Below are 25,293 nucleotides of genomic sequence, written 5' to 3'. Positions count from 1 at the left end.
ACAGGACCTGTCGGAGAAAACAGAATTCTGAAATGTTGTATCTGATTCTCTTTCCACGGATGTTGCCTGACCTGCTGATTTCCTCCTGCAATTTCTAGTTTTGTTTTGAACTGAAAGTTCATTTCATCTTTTGGGATGAAACACCTAAATATCTGCAAACACCGTGTGCAGATATTTAACCCATTCGAATCACTGTAAAGTGATTGGATTCAAACAAACTCTGCGATGATTCACTCTTTCTCAGCTCCACAGGCAGACAGACCTGGGAAGTGAAGCTGTCAGTGTGGTTCTGTATTGGTGGGCCGAGTGGCGAATGCGATGGACTTGAAATCCATTGCGGTTTCCCCACGCAGGTGTGAACCCTGCCGAGTACAAAATGACAAATGTCGTCGAAAAGAAAGGGAGCTTGCTCCCCGGCTTCTTCTTTAAGATTCAAATCAGTGGAGGGGGAAAAGTATTTCACTCACATTGGGACTGGTGGGAATCTGCAACCCACTGCCTCTTCGGGTGGAACAAGCAGATACCCGCAGAGTTTATTTTGAAACAATGAGCAAAGTGTTTGGAAATGAGACTAGAACAGTGAGGGGCTTGAAATCGTGATCGAAATGAAGCAGGCACCTGAGGACAAGGATGGTTCCTTTGCCAGTGAAAGATACTGCTTCACAAAGTTGGGCCTGTGGAAGGGAATCAGTGACGGTGATTATCTTTGGTTGTTCACCTTGTGAAGGTTCCCATTGCTGCGCATGTCCGTGTTAACGTCAGAACTCTGCAGCATGGTGGCGTTAGATACGCACAGGGGCGGGGCGCAATGGATGACGCATCTGACTCCACCGACCTGTTTGAAATGCAGCTCACAGCTTCTTCACACACCACAATTAATCTTTCTCATTGTCCTGAAGCCGGCATACGGTTTGAATTCCCGATCTGCGGGAATGGGAATCTTTTCACTGTCTCGCGTCAGTCAATGTCCCTGAGAACATCAGAGTCAAGTCACAGCGCTGTCAGATGAGGGGAAGCTGAAATCGCCCCACACACTGCTCACGGGCACATTTCACTTTCCCCAACTCACCGCCCCAACCACTGCGGCTTGTGGGAGTGGAAAGGAAACAATCACCAAAACCCAGTCTTACCTTTGTGAATCTTCAGAAAATCAGCAAACGTTCATCCCTTCGGATTTTCTATCCTGGGCTGACAGGATTGGGTTTTGTCACTCTTTTGTAGGACATTGCAAGTCGATATTTTGTACAAAAGCACCACAATGCAATCTGATTAATCAGGATCTGGATGTTTTCGGTCTTTGAATGTAAGTGTTGTGCTCAAGAACTTTGTTGTTCACAGTTTATAATACTTATCTTCCCAGTCCCCTGTATTACTTATCGAAAATGTTTAGGCTGCGTCTTTCAATCCTTTCACTGTCTGTTAATGAGGATAGCGTTTCCGTGTTTTACCTAAATTATCTTGACCTTGCATACCTCAAGCCTCAAGCTCATTTCACGAGAAACCTTCTCCACTTCAAAAGCCAACTGTTAATGATGGCTCTGTTTCTTGTCACGTATCCAATTTCAGATCGATGTTGTTAATATCCCTTTTTTTTATTTCTTTAGATTCAGGTTTCGCTCACAGGGCTAGAACAGAACTGTCACCAAATACATTTACCAATCTACGTTCATCCTACCGATTGTATTAGCATCATCAACACTTCTCATCAAAATAATTCGAGGGACTTTCATCACAATTCTCTTTTGCTGAATGAACCCCATATCTTTTTAAGTGGCTCCTTATTTTCGGCCCTGATTATTAATCTCTCTACGCATGGAAATGTATCCTTCCCACCCGCTCTATCACTCATCAATGTGTGCAGTTCAGTTCGATCTCCCATCAGCCTCCTCTGTCCTGATCAAATCCAGGGGAACAGGATACGTTGGGGCTATGGCGCGGACAGGACAAGCCCAATACTCACCTTTCCTGTTAGAACCATTCCATGAGAAATTTTAGACCACAACTTTGGGCGTGTAGTTGTGGCCGAACACTTAAGGTGTTGGCGTACAGATCCTTTGGGGCTCCCCCGCTCAAGATGGTAACCTGCTGACTATGCTTTCTTCGCTGGCGATTTTAAATGACTTCCTGTTGGTTACATTATGGCTCAAACTTCACAAAACCCGTCTCAATAAAGTCCCGTTTTCTCGTGTGTCGGAATTGATTGCCATGCAGGAACCTCGGGTTGTGAACAAACAACGTACCAGCCTCACAACGTCAGCTCTGTTTACCTTTCCACAGATGCTGCTCGACCTGTTGGCTTTCTGCAGTATTCTCTGTGTTTATTCGGCACAAGTGCTGCTTTTCATTCAAGAACTTCAATCCCTGTCCTCTGGTAACTGACTCTGGTCAGTGGCAATTGGTTCTTCTGATCATTAATCTGCCCATTCCCACCGCTTCTTCTCCCATCATTACCAACAGCCCCAGGAAATCTCCAGTTAACCTTCTTTGCTCCAAAGCGAACATTCCCAACCTTGGGAATGTCTCTCCAAAATGGAAATTCCTCATCCCTGGACATGACGCAAGGTGTATAATTGGGAAGAGATTTTGGAAAAATATTGTCAGTTAGGAAATGGAAAAATGTTCATGAAGCAAAACAGAAATCCCAGTCTCCAGCTTTGTGAATCTTTTGAAACTCTTTGGGAAGCGGATTTAGAGGAGAATGAAAGATGAACTGTCCGACTGAGTAGAGACAGTCCAGACAGCGTCCCCTTGTGGAAGAGGCCGGGAGATTGACTCTGAGGTTCTCGGGACATGAACTGATCTGAGACATTGAAAGAATTGTCATTCCTGCACATCAGGAATTCAAACCCCTTCTCGCCTCCGAGCCAATGAGAGAAATCGGGAACAGGCAAAACACTGAAAGGCTCGAAGGGCGACGGCCCCGGAGTAAGAAAGCTAGTTCCTCCTGACATGGATGTGTCTGCAGACTGTCCCCGGTGTCTCCACAATAAATCTCCCAGGCTTTATTATGGAAAAGTAAAACTGATAGATGACAATTGTAATTCTAGGCGTGGAGGCTGAATTATGAATTCACTAATAGCCTCCCCTAAGCGATGGCGCAGGCCTCGTTGTCGTCTGTCTCTGTGGCGCAATTGGTCAGCGCGTTCGGCTGTTAACTGAAAGGTTGGTGGTTCGAGCCCACCCAGGGGCGGTGTGTTCGCTGTTCTTTCTTGGTTTCAAAGCTGTGCGCTTTTGATGGGGTCAGGAAAATGTTCCCCAAACGGAAATCTTCTCCACAAAGGGGTTTTTGAATTGAATTAATGTCGAATGTCAGGGACTGCGGATGCGGAGAAGCCGCGACAAAAAGAGAAACTCGGCAGGTTTGACAGTACCTGTCGGAGAAAACAGAATTCTGAAATGTTGTATCTGATTCTCTTTCCATGGATGTTGCCTGACCTGCTGATTTTCTCCTGCAATTTCTAGTTTTGTTTTGAACTGAAAGTTCATTTCATCTTTTGGGATGAAACACCTAAATATCTGCAAACATCGTGTGCAGATATTTAACCCTTTCGAATCACTGTGAAGTGATTGGATTCAAACAAACTCTGCGATGATTCACTCTTTCTCAGCTCCACAGGCAGACAGACCTGGGAAGTGAAGCTGTCAGTGTGGTTCTGCATTCGTGGGCCGAGTGGTTAATGCGATGGACTTGAAATCCATTGCGGTTTCCCCACGCAGGTGTGACCCCGGCCGACTACAAAATGACAAATGTCGTCGAAAAGAAAGGGAGCTTGCTCCCCGGCTTCTTCTTTAAGATTCAAATCAGTGGAGGGGGAAAGGTATTTCACTCACATTGGGACTGGTGGGAATCTGCAACTCACTGCCTGTTCGGGTGGAACAAGCAGATACCCGCAGAGCTTCCTTTGAGGCTGAGTCAAGTGTTTGGTAATGAGATTAGAACAGTGAGAGGCTTGAAATCGTGATCGAAATGAAGCAGGCACCTGAGGACAAGGGTGTTTCCTTTGCCAGTGAAAGATACTGCTTCACAAAGTTGGCCTGTGGAAGGGAATCAGTGACGGTGATTATCTTTGGTTGTTCACCTTGTGAAGGTTCCCATTGCTGCGCATGTCCGTGTTAACGTCAGAAACTCTGAAGCATGGTGGCGTTAGATACGCACAGGGCCCGGGCGCAATGGATGACGGATCTGACTCCACCTACCTGTTTGAAATGCAGCTCACAGCTTCTTCACACACCCTAATTAATCTTTCTCATTGTCCTGAAGCCGGCATACGGTTTGAAGTCCCGATCTGCGGGAATGGGAATCTTTTCACTGTCTCGCGTCAGTCAATGTCCCTGAGAACATCGGAGTCAAGTCACAGCGCTGTCAGATGAGGGGAAGCTGAAATAGCCCCACACGCTGCTCACGGCCACATTTTACTTTCCCCAACTCACCGCCTCAACCACTGCGGCTCCTGGGAGTGGAAAGGAAACAATCACCAAAACCCAGTCTTAGCTTTGTGAATCTTCAGAAAATCAGCAAACGTTCATCCCTTCGGATTTTCTATCCTGGGCTGACAGGGATGGGTTTTGTCACTCTTTTGTAGGATATTGCAAGTGGATGTTTTGCAGAAAAGCACCACAATGCAATCTGATTAATCAGGTCCTGGATGTTTTCGGTCTTTGAATGAAAGGGTTGTGCTCCAGAACTTTGTTGTTCATAGTTTATAATACTTATCTTCCCAGTCCACTTATCACTTATTGAAAATGTTTAATTTGCGTCTTGTAATCCTTTCACTGTCTGCTAATGCGGAAAGCGTTTCCGTGTTTTACCTAAATTATCTTGACCTTGCATACCTCAAGCCTCAAGCTAATTTCACGAGAAACCTTCTCCAGTTCAAAAGCCAACTGTTAATGATGGCTCTGTTTCTTGTCACGTATCCAATTTCAGATCGATGTTGTTAATGTCCCTTTTATTCCTTCAGATCCAGGTTTCGCTCACAGGGCGAGAACAGAACTGTCACCAAATACATTTACCAATCTACGTTCATCCTACCGATTGTATTAGCATCATCAACACTTCTCATCAAAATAATTCGAGAGACTTTCATCACAATTTTCTGTGAACAGTTCTACATTAGCTTTGCTGAATGAACCCCAAATTTCTTGAAGTGGCTCCTTATTTTAGGCCCTGATTATTAATCTCTCTACGCATGGGAATGGATCCTTCCCACCCGCTCTATCCCTCATCAATGTGTGTAGTTCAGTTCGATCTCCCATCAGCCTCCTCCGTCCTGATCAAATCCAGGGAAACAGGATACGTTGGGGCTATGGCGCGGACAGGACAAGCCCAATACTCACCTTTCCTGTTAGAACCATTCCATGAGAAATTTTAGACCACAACTTTGGGCGCTTAGCTGTGGCCGAACACTTAAGGTGTTGGCGTAGAGATGCTTTGGGGCTCCCCCGCCCAGGCTGGTAACCTGCTGACTATGCTTTCTTCGCTGGCGATTTTAAATGACTTCCTGTTGGTTGCACTATCGCTCAAACTTCACAAAACCCGGCTCAATAAAGCCACGTTTTCTCATGTCTGGGAATTGATTGCCATGCAGGAACCTCGGGTTCTGAACAAACAACGTACCAGCCTCACAACGTCAGCTCTGTTTACCTTTCCACAGATGCTGCTCGACCTGTTGGCTTTCTGCAGTATTCTCTGTGTTTATTCGGCACAAGTGCTGCTTTTCATTCAAGAACTTCAATCCCTGTCCTCTGGTAACTGACTCTGGTCAGTGGCAATTGGTTCTTCTGATCATTAATCTGCCCATTCCCACCGCTTCTTCTCCCATCATTACCAACAGCCCCAGGAAATCTCCAGTTAACCTTCTTTGCTCCAAAGCGAACATTCCCAACCTTGGGAATGTCTCTCCAAAATGGAAATTCCTCATCCCTGGACATGACGCAATGTGTATAATTGGGAAGAGATTTTGGCAAAATATTGTCAGTTAGGAAATGGAAAAATGTTCATGAGGAAAAACAGAAATCCCAGTCTCCAGCTTTGTGAATCTTTTGAAACTCTTTGGGAAGCGGATTTAGAGGAGAATGAAAGATGAACTGTCCGACTGAGTAGAGACAGTCCAGACAGCGTCCCCTTGTGGAAGAGGCCGGGAGATTGACTCTGAGGTTCTCGGGACATGAACTGATCTGAGACATTGAAAGAATTGTCATTCCTGCACATCAGGAATTCAAACCCCTTCTCGCCTCCGAGCCAATGAGAGAAATCGGGAACAGGCAAAACACTGAAAGGCTCGAAGGGCGACGGCCCCGGAGTAAGAAAGCTAGTTCCTCCTGACATGGATGTGTCTGCAGACTGTCCCCGGTGTCTCCACAATAAATCTCCCAGGCTTTATTATGGAAAAGTAAAACTGATAGATGACAATTGTAATTCTAGGCGTGGAGGCTGAATTATGAATTCACTAATAGCCTCCCCTAAGCGATGGCGCAGGCCTCGTTGTCGTCTGTCTCTGTGGCGCAATTGGTCAGCGCGTTCGGCTGTTAACTGAAAGGTTGGTGGTTCGAGCCCACCCAGGGGCGGTGTGTTCGCTGTTCTTTCTTGGTTTCAAAGCTGTGCGCTTTTGATGGGGTCAGGAAAATGTTCCCCAAACGGAAATCTTCTCCACAAAGGGGTTTTTGAATTGAATTAATGTCGAATGTCAGGGACTGCGGATGCGGAGAAGCCGAGACAAAAAGAGAAACTCGGCAGGTTTGACAGTACCTGTCGGAGAAAACAGAATTCCGAAATGTTGTATCTGATTCTCTTTCCACGGATGTCGCCTGACCTGCTGATTTCCTCCTGCAATTTCTAGTTTTGTTTTGAACTGAAAGTTCATTTCATCTTTTGGGATGAAACACCTAAATATCTGCAAACACCGTGTGCAGATATTTAACTCTTTCGAATAACTGTGAAGTGATTGGATTCAAACAAACTCTGCGATTATTCACTCTTTCGCAGCTCCACAGGCAGAGAGACCTGGGAAGTGAAGCTGTCAGTGTGGTTCTGTATTGGTGGGCCAAGTGGCGAATGCGATGGACTTGAAATCCATTGCGGTTTCCCCACGCAGGTGTGAACCCTGCCGAATACAAAATGACAAATGTCGTCGAAAAGAAAGGGAGCTTGCTCCCCGGCTTCTTCTTTAAGATTCAAATCAGTGGAGGGGGAAAAGTATTTCACTCACATTGGGGCTGGTCTGGAATCTGCAACCCACTGCCTGTTCGGGTGGATCAAGCAGATACCCGCAGAGCTTCGTTTGAGGCTGTGAGCAAAGTGTTTGGAAATGAGATTAGAACAGTGAGGGGCATGAAATCCTGATCGAAATGAAGCAGGCACCTGAGGACAAGGGTGTTTCCTTTGCCAGTGAAAGATACTGCTTCACAAAGTTGGGCCTGTGGAAGGGAATCATGACGGTGATTATCTTTGGTTGTTCACCTTGTGAAGGTTCCCATTGCTGCGCATGTCCGTGTTAACGTCAGAACTCTGCAGCATGGTGGCGTGAGATACGCACAGGAGCGGGGCGCAATGGATGACGCATCTGACTCCACCTACCTGTTTGAAATGCAGCTCACAGCTTCTTCACACACCCCAATTAATTTTTCTTATTATCCTGAAGCCGGCATATGGTTTGAATTCCCCATCTGCGGGAATGGGAATCTTTTCACTGTCTCACGTCAGTAAGTGTCCCCGAGAACATCAGAGTCAAGAAACAGCGCTGTCAGATGAGGGGAAGCTGAAATAGCCCCACACGCTGCTCACGGCCACATTTTACTTTCCCCAACTCACCGCCTCAACCACTGCGACTCCTGGGAGTGGAAAGGAAACAATCACCAAAACCCAGTCTTAGCTTTGTGAATCTTCAGAAAATCAGCAAACGTTCATCCCTTTTTCGATCCTGGGCTGACAGGGATGGGTTTTGTCACTCTTTTGTAGGATATTGCAAGTGGATGTTTTGCAGAAAAGCACCACAATGCAATCTGATTAATCAGGACCTGGATGTTTTCGTCTTTGAATGTAAGTGTTGTGCTCAAGAACTTTGTTGTTCACAGTTTATAATACTTATCTTCCCAGTCCACTGTATCACTTGTTGAAAATGTTTAATTTGCGTCTTGTAATCCTTTCACTGTCTGCTAATGAGGATAGCGTTTCCGTGTTTTACCTAAATTATCTTGACCTTGCATACCTCAAGCCTCAAGCTAATTTCACGAGAAACCTTCTCCAGTTCAAAAGCCAACTGTTAATGATGGCTCTGTTTCTTGTCACGTATCCAATTTCAGATCGATGTTGTTAATGTCCCTTTTATTCCTTCAGATCCAGGTTTAGCTCACAGGGCTAGAACAGAACTGTCACCAAATACATTTACCAATCTACGTTCATCCTACCGAGTGTATTAGCATCATCAACACTTCTCATCAAAATAACTCGAGAGACTTTCATCACAATTTTCTGTGAACAGTTCTACATTAGCTTTGCTGAATGAACCCCAAATTTCTTGAAGTGGCTCCTTATTTTCGGCCCTGATTATTAATCTCTCTACGCATGGGAATGGATCCTTCCCACCCGCTCTATCCCTCATCAATGTGTGTAGTTCAGTTCGATCTCCCATCAGCCTCCTCTGTCCTGATCAAATCCAGGGGAACAGAATACGTTGGAACTATGGCGCGGACTGGAAAAGCCCAATACTCACCTTTCCTGTTAGAACCATTCCATGAGAAATTTTAGACCACAACTTTGGGCGTGTCGTTGTCGCCGAACACTTAAGGTGCTGGCGTAGAGATCCTTTGGGGCTCCCCCGCTCAGGGTGGTAACCTGCTGACTATGCTTTCTTCACTGGCGATTTTAAATGACTTCCTTTTGGCTGCATTATCGCTCAAACTTCACAAAACCCGTCTCGATAAAATCCAGTTTTCTCAGGTCTGGGAATTGATTGCCATGCAGGAAACTCGGGTTGTGAACAAACAACGTACCAGCCTCACAACGTCAGCTCTGTTTACCTTTCCACAGATGCTGCTCGACCTGTTGGCTTTCTGCAGTATTCTCTGTGTTTATTCGGCACAGGTGCTGCTTTTCATTCAAGAACTTCATTCCCTGTCCTCTGGTAACTGACTCTGGTCAGTGGCAATTGATTCTTCTGATCATTAATCTGCCCATTCCCACCGCTTCTTCTCCCATCATGACCAACCGCCCCAGGAACTCTCCAGTTTACCTTCTTTGCTCCAAAGCGAACATTCCCAACCTTGGAAATGTCTCTCCAAAATGGAAATTCCTCATCCCTGGAAATGAATCATGGCGTACAATTGGGAAGAGATTTTTGCAAAATATTGTCAGTTAGGAAATGGAAAAATGTTCATGAAGCAAAACAGAAATCCCAGTCTCCAGCTTTGTGAATCTTTTGAAACTCTTTGGGAAGCGGATTTCGAGGAGAATGAAAGATGAACTGTCCGACTGAGTTGATACAGTGCAGACAGCGTCCCCTTGTTGAAGAGGCCGGGAGATTGACTCTGATGTTCTCGGGACATGACCTGATCTGAGACATTGAAAGAATTGTCGTTCCTGCACATCAGGAATTCAAACACCTTCTCGCCTCCGAGCCAATGAGAGAACTCGGGAACAGGCAAAACACGGAAAGGCTCGAAGGGTGACGTCCCGGAGTAAGAAAGCTAGTTCCTCCTGACATGGATGTGTCTCCAGCCTGTCCCCGGTGTCTCCACAATGAATGTCCCAGGCTTTATTATGGAAAAGTAAAACTGATAGACGACAACTGGAATTCGAGGCCGGGAGGCTGAATTATGAATTCACTAATAGCCTTCCCTAAGCGATGGCGCAGCCCATGTCATCGCCTGTCTCTGTGGCGCAATTGGTCAGCGCGTTCGGCTGTTAACCGAAAGGTTGGTGGTTTGAGCCCACCCAGAGGCGATGAGCTTCTGGTTGCCTGTCACTTTAACACGCCACCCTGTTCCCTGGCCCACATCTCTGTCTCAGGCATGCAGCAAAGCTCCGCTCCAGATGGAAGACCAGCGCCTCATTTTCCGTTTGGAATCCTCCAGTCTTCAAGATCGAGTTCAATATTATTTGGACCCGAACTCCCGCATGCTCTTCATCCCGACCACGCCCACACGAGGCCTTGTTATCACATCGTCTGCTGTTACACACGACTTATTGTTAGCCAGGAATAGTCTCCATGAACAGTTAGTCACCCTCCGACACAGATCGTTATTCTCTCCTTTGTCCCTCCAATGTTCTCCGTCTGAACTCGTGGCAAAGAGAGCAATGTGGACTGATATCCCTGAGCCAGCTCTTTGTCCCATCTCCAGGAACCGGGTTCTCTCCACTGGCGGATAATTAAACCACTTTGTTGTTGCGTTGACGTGAGGAGATTGTATAAATATAAACTTTTCTAAATCCCCACCTTCCGTTGATTGAACTGTGAGTTCACTCTGATTCACAACACGTGTCACAGCGCAATTTGAGGCCCACATTAGCTCTGCTGGTTCTACACAGCAATTAAATGAGAGTCTCGATTCGTATCATTCTCTTGCCTTCGCCCTGTAAATCTCCACATTGTGACTTTGGACATGACCACCGAATTCCCTTTTGTGTTCTTGAATCTGCCTCCTTGTCACGGTCAGACAGGGACAAGAAAGTGTTCTTCCTAATGTCACTTTTACTTTTTTTTCCAAATGCCTTGAAATCTCTGCCAATTTTTTGGGAAATTGAAAGGATTCTCATTCCTGCACATGAGGCTGAATTGATTTAATTTCTAACGTAAAGGACTGCGGATGCTGAGAATCAGAGACACAAAGAGGAGCTGCTGGAGGAACTCAGCCGGTTTGGCAGTACCTGTGGGAGAAAACAGAGTTCTGAAATATTGTCTCTGATTCTCTTTCCACCGATGGTGCCTGACCTGCTGAGTTGCTCCTGCAATTTCTGTTTTTGCTTTTAACTGAAAGTTTATTGCATCTTTCGTGATGAAACAACCAGACTCGCCATGTGCAGATATGTAACCCTTTCGAAACCTGTGAAGTGATTGTATTCAAACAAATCCAGCAATAACTCACTCTTTCTCAGCTCCACAGGCAGGGAGACCTGGAAAATGAAGCTGTCAGTGTGGTTCTTTATTCGTGGGTCGAGTGGTTAATACGATGGATTTGAGATCGATTGCGGTTTCCCCACGCAGGTGTGAACCTTGCCGACTACAGTTGAGAAATGTCGTCAAAAAGAAAGGAAGACTGTTCCCCGGTTTCTTCTTTAAGATTCACATCAGTGGAGGGGTTGGAAATCTGCAACCCATTGCCTGTCAGGGTGGAACAAGCAGATACCCACAGAGCTACTTTTGAGGCTATGAGCCAAGTGTTTGGAAATGAGACGAGAACAGTGAGGGGCGTGAAGTCGTGATCGAAATGAAGCAGGCACCTGAGGACGAATGTGTTTTATTTGCCAGTGAAAGATACTGCTTCACCAAGTTGGGACAATGGAAGGGAAGCAGTGACGGTGATTATCTTTGACTGTTCCTCTTGTGAATGTTCCCATTGCTGCGCATGTCCGTGTTAACGTCAGAACTCTGCAGCATGGTGGCGTCAGGTACGCTCAGTGCCAGGGGCGCAATGGATGACGCATCTGACTCCACCTACCTCTTTGAAATGCAGCTCACAGCTTCTTCACACACTCCAATTAATCTTTCTCATTGTCCTGAAGCCGGCATACGGTTTGAATTCCTGATTTGCGGGAATGGGAATCTTTTCACTGTCTTGCGTCAGTAAGTGTCCCTGAGAACATCAGAGCCACGTCACAGCGCTGTCAGAGGAGGGGAAGCTGAAATCGCCCCACACGCTGCTCATGGACATACTTCACTTTCTCCAACTCACCTCGCCAACCACTGCGGCTCCTGGGAGTGGAAAGGGAACAAACACCAAAACCCAGTCTCAGCTTTGTAAATCTTCAGGAAATAAGAAATCTGTTCATCCTGTTGGATCTTCCATCCTGGGCTGACAGCGTTGATTTTAAATGGCTGTCCAGTCAGTGCCGATTCGTTTTGGCTGAAAAAAATCTTCCTTATCTCATCCCAGCATTTCTTGCCACAGAGAACTGTGCAGCAGAGTTCATGTATATATTTCCTTGTATGGTATTTTGTAAATAAAATTCGTTTGCGGGTTGTTTGTATAGGCTATTCCAGGTTCATTAGCCGCTGTTTAAGTGTGTTGGTAGGTTTGTGGGCTACCATGATGCTGAGAGCGTTGAGTTGTCTGGACATCATTTCCCAGATGTCTTTTATGTAAAGTAATGTGGCTAGGGTTTCTGCACACGTTATGTCTGCTTGTGTCAGTTTGTTGATGTGAAATCGACACACTGGGTTTATTGGGTAGGCAAAAGTGCGGTTTGCAGATGCTGGAAACCAGAGTTTAGATCAGAGTGGTGCTGGAAAAGCACAGCAGGTCAGACAGCTTCCGAGGAGCAGGAAAATCGACTTTTCGGGCAAAAGCCCTTCATCCTGAATGGAAGCAGGACGCCTCCAGGGCGGAGAGATAAATTGGGGGGTGGGGGTGTGCTGGGCCGAAGGTAGCAAAGAGTACAATAGGTGAATGGGGGTGGGGATGGAGGTGACAGGTCAGAGAGGAGGGTGGAGCGGATAGGTGGGAAGGGAGATTGGCAGGTAGGACAGGTCATGAGGATAGCACTGTGCTGGAAGTTTGGAACTGAAGTAAGGTGTGGGGAGGGGAAATGAGGAAACTGGTGAAGTCGACATTAATGTTCTGGGTTTGAATTTATCTGAGGCGGAAGATGGGGCGTTCTTCCTCCAGGCATCGGGTGGGGAGGGAGCGGCGATGGAGGAGGCCCAGGACTTGCATGTCCTCGGCAGATTGGGAGGGGGTGTTGAAATGTTGGGCCAGAGGGCGATGGGGTTGATTGTTGCGGTTGTCCTGGAAATATCCCCTCAAGCACCGTGAGTGGACTCTGCGAGGAGTCTCCAGCCTCCCCAATGTCGAGGAGACCGCATCGGGAGCAATGGATACAAGAAATGACATTGTTGGTTGCACAGGTGAAAGCTTGCTGACGACCGCGGCCCAGGTTCGATTTCCGGGCAGGAAAGTAATTTTTAGGAGAGCTGACAAGCACAATCCGCATCTCCCTGGTGGTCTAGTGGTTAGGATTTGGTGCTCTCACCGCCGCGGCCCGGGTTCGATTCCCGGTCAGGGAAACCATTTTCAGGGGTGCAGGCTACCCATTCTTCTTAAATGCGCTGTGTAATTATTTATCGTCGTTCCTGGGTGCTGCAGTGTGTCGTGGCTCGTTGAAATAGTGTCCTGATTCAGATTTGTTTGTATGTGGAGGGATGATTGCTTCTGTAGTTAAGTAGTTCGTGTGCGTTGTTTTCCTGTAGAGGCTGTTTTGAATTTACCATTGACTGTTTGCTCTACTGTGACATCCAGAAATGGCACTTTGTTGTTGTTCTCCTCTTTTGTGAATTTTATGTCAGCGAGGATATTGTTGATGGTGTTGTAGGTTTCCTCTAATTTGTTTCAGTTTTTGATGACAAAAGTGTCAACACTGTAGTGGACCCAAAGTTTGGGTGGATCGTTGGAAGGGCTGTTTGTTCGAGTCTCTGCATTATTGCTTCTGCGAGGAATCCTGATACTGGTGGTTTCATGGGTGTTTCGTTGATTTGTTTGGAGGGCTTGTTACTGAATACGAAGTGGGGGGTAAGACACAGTTCTACGAGGTTGACAGTGCTATCTTTGCTGATGAAGTTGGTGCTGTGTTTGTGTCTCTGGTTCTTCGAGTAGTGTCTCCAGTTTTCTTTGGCCAAGTTGATGTTAATGGTGTGAACAGGGCTGTTATGTCAAAGGACAGCATTATTCCATACTCTTCTATCTTAGTGTCTTTGGTGTTCAGGAATTCTTGGATGGAGTAAATGGAGTGGCGTGAATCTTCGACTTGGTGTTTTCAGTGGAGGCCTTTGACTCGTCTGTATACTGGTGTTCCAAATGGTGAGGCTTTGGGCCTGAGGGGGGCTCCTGGTTTGAAGAGGAGAACAACAACAAAGTACCATTCTTAGATGTCACAGTAGAGCGAACAGCAAACGGGGAACTTCAAACTAGCGTCTACAGAAAAACAACACACACAAACCAAATACTTAACCACAGAAACAATCATCCCAACACCCACAAACGTTGCTGCAGCAGGACATTACTTCAACGAGCCACTACACACTGCAGCACAGAGAAACTACGAAGAGCAGAAGAGGAATACGTATATAGTGTATTTAAGGAGAACGGGTCCCCAATAAACCCAGTCCGCCGATTTCTCATTGATGCTTCCAAGCTGACTTTCAAAAATTCGGTTTGTCCCTCCATTCTTTCCTGTTTGTTTTTTGTGGGTTTTGAAAGCTTTCGCAATCCTCTGACTGAGTATTGGAGTTGGGAAGTTATGTTGTGGCTGTACAAGACATTGGTTAGACCACTTTTGGAATATTGTGTGCAATTCTGGTCTCCTATCAGAAGGATACTGTGAAATTTAAAAGGGTTCTGAAGCACCAGTGGGTCTACAGAGGGGAAGAGGCCCTTCTGCTGCCCTGAGTGTAGGAAGGCCTTCAGTGATTCCTCTGCCTGCTGCCGCACCAGTTGGTCCACACTGGGGAAGGCTGTTCTCCGGCCCCAAGTGCGAGATGGCCCTCAGCAGTTCTTCCCACCTACTGAGACACCAGTGGGTCCACACTGAGGAGAGGCCGTTCTTCTGCCCCGAGTGCAGGAAGGGCTTTGCTCTTTCCTCCGACCTGCTGGCCCATTGGTGAGTCCACATGGGGGAGTGGTCGTTCAGTTGCCCTAAGTGCAGGAAGTCCTTCAGCAATTCCTCAGCCCTGCTGAGGCACCAGTCCGTCCACACCGGGGAGAAGCCGTTCTCCTGCCCCGAGTGTGGGAAGGGCTTTATCCGCTCCTCCACACTGCGGAAGCACCAGCTGGTCCACACGGGGGCGGGGGGGGGGGGGGGGGGGGGAGGCCATTCTGCTGACCTGAGTGCGGGAAGGCCTTCAGCAATTCCTCCACCCTGCTGAAACACCTGTGTGTCCTTCAGCAGTGGGAGGCTCTTCAGCTGGCCCGAGTGTGGGAAGAGGTTCATGTTTGCTTGCAACTTGCGGAAGCACCAGCGGGGGCACTGCTGCTCATTGAGCCAGGGACTGCACATCGTCAATGAAATGATCCAAATAAACCTCAGACCGCAAGACCATCGGAGCAGAAGTTAGGCCATTGGGCCCGTCGAGTCGACTCTGCCATTTGTTAGAGACAAGAATAGTGCAGATGAGATTAGCTACAGGAAATAGGCCATTTGTCCCAACAAGTCCACACAAACCCTCCGAAGAGTAACCCATCCACACCCATTTCCCTCTAACTAATGTACCTAACTCTATGGGAAATTAAGCATGGCCAATCAACATGACCTGCACATCTTTGGTTTATGTAAGAAGACAGGATCGCCCAGAGAAAACCCATGCAGACACTGGGAGATTGTGCAAACTCCTCACAGACAGCTATCCAAGGCTGGAATCAAACCTGGGTCCCGTGCGCTGTCAGGCTGCAGTGGTAACCACTGAGCCACTACATATTGCAACCCGAAGTTGCAAGCAGGGGGTTGGGAGAATACAGCCTCAGAATGTGGAGTAGTCAGCGTTTTGAGTATTAACCCTTCTTCAGGACTGAAACGTTAACTTCTCCATGAGAAACGATTTATGGGAATGATGCTGGGGGTTGTAGGGTTTGAGCTCCAGGGAGAGGCTGAATAGGCTGGAGCTGTTTTACCTGAAGCATCGGAGGCAGAGGAGTGACCTAATAGAAGTTACAAAATCATGAGGGGTATGGACAGGGTAATAGACAAGGTCTTTTCTCAGGAGTGGGGGAGTCCAGAACTAGAGGGCATAGGTTTAGGGTGAGAGGCGAAATATATTAAAGAGACAACGTCTTCATGCAGGGGCTGGTACATATATGAAATGAGCTGCCAGAATATATGGGTCAGGTGCTGTCAAATGGGACTAGATTAATTTAGGATATCAGGTCAGCATGGACAAGTTGGACTGAAGGGTCTGTTTCCATGCTGTACGTGTCTCTGACTACTGGTCCTGATGTAATTTTAAAATAGGGTCCAAGTAACTTTGAATAGTTCAATCTTATTGAGCTCACTTCCTGAAAAGTTTCAAATGAATCATCTGAGCGATACTGTTTAAACATGCTAAGTTGGACAAAGTATCCCATCAAGTTCAACACAAACCCAGAGTTGAAGAAGTCAGAAGTCAGAACACCAAGGGGACCAAACTGATCACAATATTCCAGGTGCAACCTTATCAACGTCCTGTATAACTACAACATAACTTGCCAACATCTATACTCAATTCCCTAATTGATGAAGGCCAGTGTGCTGAAACCTTTCTTCACTGCCTTGTGTACCAATGTAATCAGAGATATAGGACCTACTTTAAACTGATCCACAATCCAGCTACTGGGAGCCCAGAAACAGAGTAGTGCTGCGTGAGTGTGCTGGGCACATAACCCAGAGGTCGATGGGTAAAAACCATGTGATGCTATTGTCCAATGTCTCCGTAAGCTGCTTTCATTTACAATGGTGCTCTGTTCTGTATGTTGCCTTTGCATCTGCTTCCCAAAGCTTCTTCAGTGGAGGAGTGGCAGCTGGAGCCCAGGAGTTCAACGACCCGCCGGAGCTTGAGGAAGGTCCAAGCTCCAAGAAGCGGGGGGTCCGGCTGGAGGCTGGATTTGCTCAAGGCTTGTATTTTTAACTCATTTAAATGGTACCTACTGTATGGGGCTATGGTTTACATTAAAACCGGAGGATCATATCAGAGTGTTTATATTTAGCAGCGGTAGTTGGTAAAATACACTCCCTGGAGGAGCACCTTCTATGATGCTGCATTTCTTGCTTTATGCCCTTCCCCCATTTCTTATCTCCCAGCTTGGTTTTATGTTTTTTTGGTTAAATTTAATTTCATATTAATCAGACTGGGTATTGACTGTGTGCTATTAATTTGCTTCTTCGAATATTGAAAGTCAAAATTAATGGTGTAATTTCATTTCTGATGTCAGAGTTTGACATTGAATGTGCAGATATGAATACCAGTAAGTTGTGAAAATACATCAAGAACTTATGGTTTTTTACAAAAAGAGCAGTTCACTAATATTCAAAGCATTGTCTTATTTGGGAGTGATGATTCAAATCTGACCAACAAACCGTTTCATGCAGTCACCCAATTTAGTTAAAATTATCATTAATTTAATTAAAGAAAAGAACTCTGGCAGGCTAAGATTAATGCAATCTATTTATAAGATTATGTCCATTGCTTGCAATATGGTCTCATCCACATTGGGGAAACTGGACGCCAACTCGCGGAACGTTTCAGGGAACAGCTCTGGGATACTAAAACTAAACGACCGACGCCCTGTGGCTGAACGATTTAACTCGCTCTCCCATTCCGCCAAGGACATGCAAGTCCTGGGCTGCCTCCACTGCCAAACTCTTGCTACCGGACGCTTGTAAGAAAAACACCTCACCTTCTGACTTGGGACCCTCCAACCACATGGTATCAATGTAGATTTCATCAGTTTCCTCATTTCCTCTCCCCACCTTGTCCCAGATGCAAACTTCCAATTCGACACCAACCTCTTGACCTGTCATACCTGTCCACCTTGCTTCTCACCTATTTGCTCCACACTCATCTCTGACCTATTACCATCAATCCCTGCATCCATCTACCTATTGCACTCCCAGCTGCCATTCATCCAGCCCCACTTCCTTCCCATTTACCTCTCAGCCCCTTGGGCCACCCTTTATTCCTGATGAAGAGCTTATGCTCTAAACCAAGACTGTTAGGAAACAACATTCTCAACAAATAGGAAATAGCTCCCAAGTCAGATTTCATTCCCTCTTCTGTTTCCCAGTTCTTTCAGAAATAAGAAATATCTTTTTCTTCCACTAGAAAGTGATCTTCCACTTTGCGCTGTCTGAAGCGTTCAGCCACATTATTACTTCAGCCACCTTGTAAGAATCGTTTCAACCTGTTTTTCTAACAATTGTGGAGGTGACCAAAAGCAAACATTTCACTCGTCCTCAATGCCCCATTTCTCCTCCTATGAGCCACTTTGTCATGTTGTCGATGTTACAAGCAGCCGAGTGCACTTGGTTTCTGAATTGAAATTTGGCCATTGAAGTGATCAGAATTAATATATATCGATGGATAGCTGTGTCTGCACTAACTGTAATTATCCACCAATACAATGTCGTTTGTTCCACCAAAACTGGAAACAATGATCAGTGATTATATTGCAGTCGGATGTAGAAAATCAACCCAGCGATCTTCACGTTATTATAGTTTACTGTGGCCATACAGCATTGCGAGGCAGTTTGATGTGACTAAAACTTGGATGGAAAGAATGTAGATTGATGAGAAGGCAAAATGGCAGTGTCTCTGGCCACAATCGATCTGCCTGGCTTGATTATATGAGTGGCGGCTGTTCAAGAGCAACTTCCACTCCATCACTTCAACCAGCAAGAGGAGATAAGTGTGAACACAACATTCCAACTGTGACATATCCGCATTGCTTCAATGTTATTGATCAAAATCCTGGAACTCGCTCCTGAACCTTTATTATAGACCACATCATATTTGTGAAGCAATTTAAGAGGTAGCTCACCACCACTTTTTCAAGAACGGTTTGCGAAGACTTGCTGGCAGAGCCAATGATATGCACATGATATTGGAAACAGTCTAATCGTATGGATAGATGATTGGCTAACCAATGATACAGGAGGGATAAGGGGCATGCTCAGGATCGCAACTTACAACTAGCAACGTTCCACAGGGATCAGTGCTGGGGCACAAAATTATTTACTATATTTATATGAATTACTTGGATAAGTAAAGTGAATGTACTATTGCCAAGACTGCAGTAGATACAGTTGATTAGAATGCAGGTGGTAAGGATGACATGAACTCTTCATCCAAGTTCAGTGAGTAATCGGGAAGGCAAAAGGGAGATTGGCCTTTAAATGGAGTACAAAAGTAGGGAGGTTATAGTGAACCTCCGCCTGGAGGTTTTGATTGAAAGTGAAGTGAAGATTCAACCAGCTGACAGTGGATCTGAATCACATGTAGATCAGACCAGGTTTGGACAGCAGGAAACCAGATAAGTTTTTACAACAAACCACAACGATTTCATCATTTGACTCTTAATTCCAGATTTATATTGAATTCAGATTCCACCATCTGCCGTGGCAGGTTTTGAACCCAAGTCCCGTGAACATTACCTGGGTGAATGGTCTGGTGACAATAAAGTGGCCATCGATTCCCCTGAACACATTGGCATATTGTGTTCAGAGGTAACAAAGGAGCAAGAGGTTTCAGCAGCTGCTAAGTTGTTGATATTACACAAGGGAACATCAGCACTCTCAGTAATGGCACATACTGAAGCCAGGGCCCTGTATCAGAGGTAAGGGCTCGGGATCCACAAGAAATAGGAACAGCAATACGCCATTCAGCCTCTTGAGCCTGCTCCTCCATTCAGTAGGATCGTGGCTGATCTGGCATTCCCCACATCCACTTTCCTGCCCTTTTCCTGTAACTGTTCATCCCCCGACTGATCACGAATCTATCGATCCTAGTTTTAAATGTGACAAGAAGGATGTCAACAGAGTTACTGGGGTTGGTGGAGGGGCGGGGGGTGCTCAGGTCGAACTTGGGGACGAAAACAATGGCTTCACACTTCACAATATTTAACTAAGGGAATGTTTATGGTTATCCAATGCTGGAAATTGGGCAGGCATTCAGATGAAATTATTGGTAAATTATGAATGACAGAGGAGTCGGGAGAGAAGTGGTGTTCAGGCACAGTTGGATATCATCAGTATAGATGCCAACACCAGCAGCTACGGTAAATAAATAAGAACGGAAGACACTAAAAGCAGACCCTCCCAGAGGATACAGCGATATTGGAGAGGGTCAGTACTGTCATTAACTCTGATCAAGGCTGTCCGCAGGTCGACGAGGGAATGTTCATCCCTGTCACCGTTACAAAGGATGTCAAATATGACCTTGATAAGAACTGTTTCAGGGGTAGAAACCAGACTCTAGGGCTTTAAACACAGAATTCTGGAAAAGCTGGGAATGGCTTATTCAACAATGTTACATCCAAACCAACACTTCCATTGGTGCGATAATTATAGAAGTGTTTTGGTTTTTATTTAGATGATTCTCAGCAACACTGAGTGAGAAGCAACAAAATTAACACAAGAAATATTGCAATTGCTACAATATGCCTGCTCCCAATAGGAGACCACCTGGTGTTCACTTAACTGTCTACAAGGCGCAATATTGGAAAGTAATTATGAGGAGAGGGGAGACACAGACTGCTTGATACAAAGGGCGGGAGTAGGCCACTCGGCCCTACGAGCCTGCTGCAACATTCAATGATTTGAATACAACCTCAGCTCTACATTCCTCCACATCCCCGACAATCTGTCACCCACTTGGTTAGCAAGAACCTGTCTACCTCTGCCTTAAAGATTTTGAATTCACTGCCTTTTGAGGAAGACACACAACCATCAGAAAGAAAAAAAATCATCCTCATTTTTGTCTTCTACTTTTAAAATATGACCCTCTATTTTCAGATATTAAGATAGGGATACAAGCTGCATTCAAATAATACCTGAGGTACAGTTAACTATCTCAAAGTGCTTCACGTGAACATAATCCTTTAAAAATCACAAGAGTGGAGCACAGATTAGGACAGGTGGCCAAAGACTTGGTCAAAGGGGCAGGTTTAGGGCAATCTTTAAAACAGGTTCAATTTCCCAAACATCTGAGGACTAAGACATAAAGAGCAAACACAAAATAGCAAAGGATGGGAAACAACAGTGTGGACATAATGTCACAGGATGAGTAATCCAGGGAACATGAGTTCAAATCCCACCACAGCAAGAGGTGAGACGAGAATAATTCAAATCATAAATGGGGAACACAAAATTAGTCTCAGTATGGTATCGATGGCACTGACGTCAATTGTCATAAAAGCCCATGTTCACCAATGTCCTTTCAGGAGGGAAACTGCCATGCTTACCTGGTCTGGCTTACATGTGACTCCAGACACACAGCAATGTGGTTGACTCTTAAATTGCCCTCTGAATTGGCATAAGCAAGACACCTTGCACTTCAGGATGGATAACAAACATCAGCCTTGTTAAAGTGTCAGAACAGAAATTGCTGGAGAAACTCAGCCAGTCTGGCAACACCGGTGGAGAGAGAGAGAAAGAAACAGGGTCAATATCCTGGCCTGCGCCCAGAACAGTTGTGAAGAAGGGTCACAGCACTTGAAATGCTAACTCTGCTTCTCTCTCCACTTGTGCTTCCAGTCCTATTGAGTTTCTCCAGCAATTGGTGCATTTTTGTGTTTCAGATCTCCAGCATTGCAGTTCTTTATTACACTGACTTAGGGAAGCTCAAATCCGATAAAAGAATAAAGCAGAAGGGCTGGAATTACTCAGCAAGTCTGGCAGCAGCTATGGAGATAAAAACAGTTAGTTCTTCAGGTTATTGAATGATCTTACATCGGGGACAAACTTTTGGCAAGCTGCAAGAGTAAAAGGCACTGGTGTAACTTCAACATCTGGGAGAACTCTCTCAGCCATGGAGGTCAGACTGACTCAGCATTCTGGTCCTGCTCATTACCTGTTAACTTCTCCATTTGTTGTTCTTGGTATATTTCTACATGGTTGACACATTCCTATGTTTTAAAATGATATTCCAAACTGAAGGAATTTTCCATGTAAGTAATCATACATTAGAGGGTTTGGAACGTAAATGTAACTTTTAAACAAAAAGTATTTATTCATGCATGGTGTGTGGGCATCGCTGGCAATGCTTGCATTTATACCATCCTTAACCACCCTGTGGTTGGTTGGAAAAGTGAATGAAGGTGTCTGAGATTGTCTTGATTAGCACAGCAATCTCAAAGATGGGTGTGCTCAGGTAGAAGTACCTACCACTCCCACAGCAAGTCTGCATTCACTTCAATTACAGATGCCATCTCACACTCCCAGGAAAAGGACAGCATGGGATTACAATCAGAATAAAGCTTCCTCTACTCTTAAATTGAAAGTGAAGCTACCTCAACACTGTCCCCAACAAACACTGTCAAGACAGAGACAGCATTGGGTTAGATACAGAGTAAAACTCCCTCTACACTTCCCCATTCATTCAGTCCCTGGACAATGACAGCAAAGGGTTAAATAAACAGTAGAGCTTCTTCCATTATGACTGACACTTAGTACGTTCTACACCAATCCTCAAGGATAATTCAGAACTGAGCCTATTATCTGGTACTGAATTCACACACCCTAATGGGAATGACAGCAACAGAAAATCAGGTAAAACACACAATGTACAACAAAACTAGACTGTTATTGGGATCTAAGATATTTAAATGAGAGGAGATATGATCCCTGCAATGATCTGAATGTGAGCTGAACAACTTTCTCACTTGAACAATATTCTCTGGGAATGCAATGTCCACCTCACTGCTGTCTATTCAATTCCTCTGCTCTCGTTCAGGGCTGAGTTGCGGCTGACCACATGGTGGCGTGGGCGTCAAGAGGTTAGACAATTAAGGTCAACTTGGATTGAGGGCATCCTGTGTCATGCCAGTGAGGTCGAGGGTCGCTGATTTACTCAACTTATAATCGGGGACAAGGGGATGTCAGGCTGGGCTTGTATCAATTTGCGTTTAGAAGAAACAGATGATCTGATGAAGCTGTATAACATCTGGCGAGGACTTAATGTAAATGTAATGTCCACTCATTTCTCGCCAGATACTAGCCTCTCATTTAAGATAGGAGAGTTTTGTTTTTCTCTCAAGTGTTCCCAAGTCTTTGAAATTCACTTCTTTAGAGAGCAGCATGTGGTGGTGGCACGGTGGATAGCACTGCTGCCTCACGGCATCAGTGATCTGAGTTTGAACCAACCCTCGGGCCGACTCTTTGTGAGGAGTTTGCACATTCTCCCCTTGTGTCTGCGTTGGTTTCCTCTGGTGCTCTGGCCTCCTCCCACAGTCCAAAGGTTGTGCAGGTGAGTGTAGATTGACCATGGGAGATGCAGGGTTACAGAGATAGAGTAACGAATTGGTTTTGGGTGGGACGGTCAGTCAATGTTGACTCGATGGGCTGAATGGCCTACTTGCACGCAATTGACCTTTATCAATCAACAGTATACTCTTGCTTTATGGTTACCGGCATCAAATTACATTCGTGGTTTTGGTTATTTCATCTCTTACGTCATCATATTCAACCAACTGCAGCATCTCGAAACTTGCTTAATTACAATATCCAATATCAGCAGAGTACTTTTTCTTTTTGTCACGACCATTATCTTGAAATCTGACGTGTGACCTCTTCATTGCTGTCAAAGTTCCTTATTTGTCCCTACATTGTCATGGTTTTACTTTGTCGAATGACTTCCTGGCTTTTGCATTTAAGACCCTATATTCTGCCCTCGTCAACACTTTCCCTTCCAATTCTGTACTAAAGATTTCATGAAAAACCTCAGAGTGTGGTGAGACTGTGGAACTCACTCCCATAGTGAATAGTTGGGGTGAAAGACATTACAACTGAGGGTAAGCAACCAAATACAAATGAATGTCACTCTCACCAGATTCACAACACAGTGAAATTAAAACATGCAATGTCCCTCAATTTCTCAACTGTTCCTAACCAGACTTGATGAAGAACAGATCTTGCACATCAACATTATAATTTAAACAAAAACCAACAATTATAAATACGGCAACTTTTCTAGGCCAAAGTTAAGAAGATAATCTAATTAATAGCAATGAATTAAACCCTTTGATCAAGTTCCCCATCATCTCTGAAATAGAAATTTCAGCGGCAAATTAAGAAAGAATTTTTTTAAAAAACTTACCAATTCAAACAAACAGTTTCCAACAATGGATTGCCAAGCCTTTGTGCAATACTTGACTATGAGTTTTTCACAGACACGTAACTGTAAATCCAATTTAAAAGTCACTGCTGAATGTGACGAGACACCCCAAAGTATTCGGTCATTTCTTACAGGCTCGGACTCATTCCTAGAAAGAGCCAACAATTCTATAACTGACAGTAGAATCTCGAGAGAACAGCTCCTGGGCTCAACAAGCAGCAACGCCCAATGGAGGCAAAGTTGGCGGCGGGGCAGGGCGGGGCAAGGGCATAAAACAAAAAAGCCCACTGACTCTCCCACTGCACACACACTGTCAGAATGCACAGGGGCTCAGTCCTGGGAGTGACCCACAGCAGTTTCATCAAGAGGGCCACACTTGATGAACAGATCTTGCACACCAGAATTATAATTTAAACAAGAACAAACAATTATGAATACCGCAAATTTACTAGGGCAAAGTTAAACAAGATAATCCAGTTAATAGTGATGATTTAAGCCTTATGAACAAGTCCTCCACCATCCCATAGACACAAAATTAAGGGGTAAATTAAGGAAGAGAATTTTTAAAATTATTAATTGAAGCAATCAATTCCCAACAATGAATTGCCAAGCCGTTGGGCAATTCTTCGATGATGAGTTGTTCACAGGCACATAACCGTAGATTTAATTTCAAAATCACTGCTGAATGTGAATGGACACCCTGAAGTATTCAGCTATTATTTACAGACTGGGGCTCGTTCCCAGACAGAGCCAATAATTCTTTGACTGGACAGAAAACACTAGAGAGAACAGCTCCTGGTCTCAACGAGCAGCAGTGCCCACTGGAAGCAAGGTTGAGGGGGTGGGGAGCACGACGGCATAAAACAAAAAAATCCGACCGACTCTCCCGCTATAAGCACTGTCAGAATGGGCACGGGTTCAGTCCTGGCAGTGACCCACAGCAAGTTTCACCAGAAGAATCAGATTGTTGGGAGCACTGGTGTGCCCGCTGGTGCTTCTGCAAGGTGCACTACACTACTCTACACTTACTGCACACTCTGGGCCCATTTAGTGTGGTCACTTCTCCCGAAACCGCATATCGTTAGACTTTGGGAGGAAACCAGAGCAGCCGGAGGAAATCCACACAGACACGGCAGGGAGAATGTGCAAACTCCACACAGACAGTCGCCCCAAGGCTGGAATCGAACGCTGGTGCTTGGTGCGGTAAGGCAGCAGTGCTCTCCACTGATCCATCGTGCTACTTCCGTGTGCAAAAAGAGGTGTGGACTGGGAACTTTGTTAATTGTAC

General features: G+C 45.4%; 1 long non-coding RNA gene, 4 other non-coding genes and 1 pseudogene across 5 annotated transcripts in view; 5 read left to right on the top strand and 1 right to left on the bottom strand.

Moving 5' to 3' along the window:
* LOC148144460 (uncharacterized) overlaps positions 1-25,293 on the bottom strand; it is a 587,526-nt gene that overhangs the window by 261,909 nt on the left and 300,324 nt on the right. The window lies entirely within an intron of this gene.
* Positions 3,117-3,190, top strand: trnan-guu (transfer RNA asparagine (anticodon GUU)). Its single transcript has one exon. It is a non-coding gene; the product is annotated as a tRNA-Asn (tRNA).
* The window catches only part of LOC148144464 (uncharacterized), a 31,827-nt pseudogene continuing 13,003 nt past the window's right edge, over positions 6,470-25,293 (top strand).
* On the top strand, positions 6,494-6,567 carry trnan-guu (transfer RNA asparagine (anticodon GUU)). Its single transcript has one exon. It is a non-coding gene; the product is annotated as a tRNA-Asn (tRNA).
* Positions 9,867-9,940, top strand: trnan-guu (transfer RNA asparagine (anticodon GUU)). Its single transcript has one exon. It is a non-coding gene; the product is annotated as a tRNA-Asn (tRNA).
* On the top strand, positions 13,149-13,220 carry trnae-cuc (transfer RNA glutamic acid (anticodon CUC)). Its single transcript has one exon. It is a non-coding gene; the product is annotated as a tRNA-Glu (tRNA).

Source organism: Chiloscyllium plagiosum, unplaced genomic scaffold (assembly GCF_037043375.1).
Source record: "Chiloscyllium plagiosum isolate Xiang-an unplaced genomic scaffold, Cpla_swu_hap1 HiC_scaffold_27, whole genome shotgun sequence".
NCBI lineage: Eukaryota > Metazoa > Chordata > Chondrichthyes > Orectolobiformes > Hemiscylliidae > Chiloscyllium > Chiloscyllium plagiosum.
The sequence above is the reverse complement of the archived record's forward strand: the minus strand, read 5'-3'. Positions and strand labels throughout refer to the sequence as shown.